General features: G+C 42.2%; 1 non-coding gene across 1 annotated transcript; it reads right to left on the bottom strand.

Annotated features, from left to right (window-relative positions):
* Positions 1-4,135: 4,135 nt before the first annotated feature.
* Positions 4,136-4,209, bottom strand: trnat-agu (transfer RNA threonine (anticodon AGU)). The gene has a single exon. It is a non-coding gene; the product is annotated as a tRNA-Thr (tRNA).
* Between the last annotated feature and the right edge of the window lie 627 nt (positions 4,210-4,836).

The raw sequence follows: 4,836 nt of genomic DNA on the forward strand, positions 1-4,836 counted from the left end.
TTATTATTGGGACGATTACATTGATCGCTTTTGTATCTTCTATCTCACCAGTTCTTTCATTCCTGCAGGAAAATACATGAAGGAACCTGACTGGATGTGGTGATTCTTGGACACAAGGAAAAGTGCAGCGAGCTCGTTCCAACACACAGTCGGTACAGGATCACTCCCAAAGCACAGAGATACTGCCAGCTCATCAGTTTCACTGGAACAAACAAAAGAAGTAGTCAGACAGACACTGATCCCAAAGTCGAGAGACACATTTTCAATCCAACAGTCAAACAACAGCAGGAGAGACAGAAGTTGTTTCCATTTCACTCCAATTCAGTACAGCTGACAGGTTGATACATCAATCACAGTCCAAAAACAAACCCATCATCAGATCTAAATAAACTCTGTCACCATGGTTACATTTTAAATATAAACCTTGAAACAGAACAGACAAAATTTGCATGATTGAAAGGTACAGAATGAATGCAAGGAGGCTTCAAGGGGATTTGGACAGGGTAAGTGAATGGGCAAGAACATGGCAGATGGAATATAATGTGAATAAGTGTGAATTTCTCCACTTTGGGAGAATAAACAGAAAGACAGAGTATTTCTTAACTGGTGAGAGGTTGAGAAGTGTCGATGTCCAAAGGTACCTGGGTGTCCTTGTTCATGAGACACTAAAAGCTCGTGTGCAGGTGCAGAAAGCAATTAGGAAGGCAAATGGTATGTTGGCTTCATTGAAAGGGGATTTGAGTACATGGTTAAAGATGTATTGCTTCAATTGTATAAAGTCTGGCTGAGACTGCACCTGGAATATTCTGTACTATTTTGGTTTCCTTATTGAAGGAAGGATAGACTTGTCACAGAGGGAGTGCAACAGAGATTCACCGGACTAATCCCCTGGGATGGTGGGATTGTCTTATGATGAGAGACTGCAGAAACTGGGCCGAAATTCTCTGGAGTTTCGAAGAATGAAAGGTGATCTCATTGAAACTTACAAAATTCTTACAGGGTAGATATGGAGAGGATGTTTCCTCTGTCTGGTGAGTCGAGAACAAGGGGACACAGACTCAGAATAAGGGCAGGCCATTTGAGACTGAGATGAGCAGGAATTTCTTTACTCAGAGGGTGGGAAATCTGTGGAATTCTTTATCCCAGTGGGCTGTGGAAGATCAATCATTGAACATATTCAAGACAGAAATCGATAGATTTCTAAATACTAACAGGATCAAGGGATATGGAGATAGCAGGAAAAATGGCGTAGAGGTAGATGATCAGTCACGATCTGTTTGAATGTTGGAGCAGGCTTGATGGGCTGAATGGCCTAATGCCCCTATTTCCTATCATCCTTTGAATCCCAATAATGTACATCAGAACGTTAGACCAAGTTATGCATTACATACCAGTTCAAAAATCCCACAGAGATTAAGACTGAAAGATACAGTATCAATTCCATTACTACAAAATGAAGGACTTGGAGCTTGCAGACCAGCCCATGTATAAGATTGAAAGTTATATTTTCATTCACAATCGTTTTCACAGAGCTAAATATTAAATACCAATCCACAACTTGTACAGGACTACCAAATAAAACCTACAACTGTAAAATACAGTTAATCCATATTTTAAATTAAGCACAAGGCAAACAAATATTGATACATTAAGAGAGTGGGAAACAGTGAGAGCAGAGTGGAGCATCAAGAGCCCAGGAGAGGGAGGGAGCAAGAGTTCACTCGGAGAGCAGGGAACAGCGAGAGCACGCGTCAAGAAAGGCAAAGGAATCCACAATTAATGGGAAAACACTGAATGGTGTAGAGGAAGTGAGGGACGTTGGAGTGAATGTCCACAGATTCCTGAAGTAGTAGTCCAGGTCAATAAGCTGGTTCAGCAGGTATATGGAATCCTTTCCTTTATTAACTGAGTTAAAGAATATAAGGGTGATCTGGGTGTCCATGTCAATAAGTCACTGACAGCTAACATGCAGGTGCAGCAAGCAATTAGGAAGGCTAATAGTATGTTAGCCTTTATCACAAGAGGATTTGAGTACAGGAGTAGTGAATTCTTGCTTCAATTGTATAGAACCCTGGTTAGACCGCACTTGGAGTACTGTGTACAGTTTTGGTCTCCTTACCTTCGGCAGGATATTATTGCCATGGAGGGAGTTCAACGAAGGTTCATCAGACTTGTTCCTGGGATGGTGGGATTGTCCTATGAAGAGAGATTGGGGAAACTGGGGCTGTCTTCTCTAGAGTTTTGAAGAATGAGAGGTGATCCCATTGAAACCCACAAAATACTTAAAGGACAGTCAGGGTCGATGCAGCTAAGATGTTTCCCCTGGTTGGGGAGTCGAAAATCAGGGGACACAATTTCAAAATAAGGGGGAAGCCACTTCGGACAGAGATGAGGAGAAATGTTGTTACTCAGAGGGTTGTGAATCTTTGGAATTCTCTACCCCAGAGGGCTGTGGAAGCTCAGTCGTTGAGTATGTTTAAAGCAGAGATTGACAGATTTGTAAATACAAATGACATAAGGGAATATGAGGAAAGTGTGGGAAAAAGGTCATTGAAGTGGATGTTCAGCCAAGATCATATTGAATGGCGGGGCAGTCTCGATGGGCTGAATGGCCGACTCCTGCTCCTATGTTTCGATGTTCCTAACTCCACATTATCGATGAGACACAGCCTGAGGCCGAATTGTCGGGTGGTGCAAACAGATAACACTGCTTCTGATCTTCACCAGAACAGAGACTGAGATGTAACATTGATCATCAAACGGACTGTGAGAGAATACAACAGAATAAAACACATGGAGAGACACTGTGGAATAACAAATAGATTAGATTGGCATGTTGAATTTTGATTGGAATGGATAAAACACCAGAAACAGCAGATTAAATTGGGATTCTCATCATTATATTGATCTGAGACAGAAAAGAGAAACTGATGGGAAGAAGGAAGAATGGAGTTTTTCACTCACCCATGAAAGCTGATTAAAAAAAGATGCAAATAACAGAGAATTTCACCAAAAAGGGAGATTAAATGCTGCCGAAACCTTGGATCGAAGGATGCCCCAACAGATCACCTGTTTAACTGTCTCCTCACTGGGGGATTTCAATCAGTGAGCAATATTATTCGCTACCTTTTTTTTGTTAAATGAACCCAGAACTGTCTCTTGGAGTTAATATCTGCATTCCGACTCCTGAATATTTTCTGGACACATTTCCTGCTGAAAGAACTGAGAACTCTTTTCTAATTTACACAATACTATATACACATTCATCAAACCTCTTAAGCTAGCATCCTTGGTGCTGCTCTCTCTTCTCCCAAACCTCATCTCATGTGACTGTTACATCATCACTCTGACAGTGGGAGGGGTTGATCCCACTATCTTCAGCATTAACCCTTTACATCCTTATACTACACTGTCTGTCCAAACAAATGGGTGGAGGGAACTTCCTTCATTTATTCAAACACTTGAAAATCAACTCAAAGCCATCAGAGAGAGAGAGGGAGAGAGAATGTCAGAGAACTTCCTGCATCCAGTCCTGACCCTGTCACACTCAGCAACTGCTCACCCAGACCCCACTCTCATCAACACTGAACATTGTGACAGAGACCCTTCAAATAATGTTTATAAAAGGCGGAAAAATTCAAAGTTCATCGCAGCCGGATTGAATGGAACAAAGTTTAATATCTTCTCACCGTCTCTCAACACCCACGAGACATAGGTTTTCTTATTTGGTTACTTTGATTTTTCTTGTTCCTGATTGACAAATATTCCAAACCTCGGATCAACCCTCCCACTCGCGTCATGTCCCCAGTCTCGGTTAAAAGCAACACATAACGACACAAACACTCTGAAACAAACAACGCAGTCACACTTTCCTTCAGTGAGATTAATGTCGAGCTGTTTTCCAGATTGAATGTAACCGTGAACAAATTTGTATCAAAGAAGTTGCCTTTGGCGTATCAGCACTGAATTTCTGGACAAGGAGGAACAGCCATTCCCAACTCACATCCTTCACAAAGGCTGTTTTCTCCTGTGACTGAAATTCATCATGTAATTTGAATTCCAAGTTCAAGTTCACAGAACAGAGATATAAATGATTGATAAGGAAACTTCGAAAGCATATCACAAATGTGAAATAAGGCACTGCTGGGAGTTGAACCCAGGCTCTTCTGTTTACTAGACACGTGCTTTCACCAACTAAGCTACAGAGCCAAATCACAAATGCTTTTGCAGTTGAAATCAGAGGAGGATCTGTTTATTCTCATCACACGTCTCCACTGGTCACAACATATTTTAACTTTTCCTACTTACTGATACAGTCATATACTCTATTTTTCCCAAAACTGAGAATGGAGGTGGAGGGGCGACATGATAGAGGTTGACAAAGTTATGAGTGGCAGAGACAGAGTGGATAGTCAGAAGCTTTTTCACAGGGTGGCAGAGTCAGTTACGAGGGGACATAGGTTTAAGGGAAGAGGGGCAAAGTTTAGAGGGGATGTGCGAGGCAGGTTCTTTACACAGAGGGTGGTGAGTGCCTGGAACTTGCTGCCGGGGAAGGTGGTGGAAGCAGGAAAGATAGCGACGTTTAAGAGGCATCTTGACAAATACATGAATAGGATGGGAAGAGAGGGATACGGTCCCCTGAAGTGCAGAAGGTTTTAGTTTAGACAGGCATCAAGATCGGCGCAGGCTTGGAGGGCCGAATGACCTGTTCCTGTGCTGTACTGTTGTTTGTTCTTTGTACATAGATAACACGTTTATAGATGTGGTCACCCCACAGCTTAAGAGTATGCAGGGAGAGAGGGAATGGGTGACCACCAGGCAGTCAAAAAGAATCAG

The sequence above is a fragment of the Heterodontus francisci genome, unplaced genomic scaffold (assembly GCF_036365525.1).
Source record: "Heterodontus francisci isolate sHetFra1 unplaced genomic scaffold, sHetFra1.hap1 HAP1_SCAFFOLD_618, whole genome shotgun sequence".
Lineage (NCBI taxonomy): Eukaryota > Metazoa > Chordata > Chondrichthyes > Heterodontiformes > Heterodontidae > Heterodontus > Heterodontus francisci.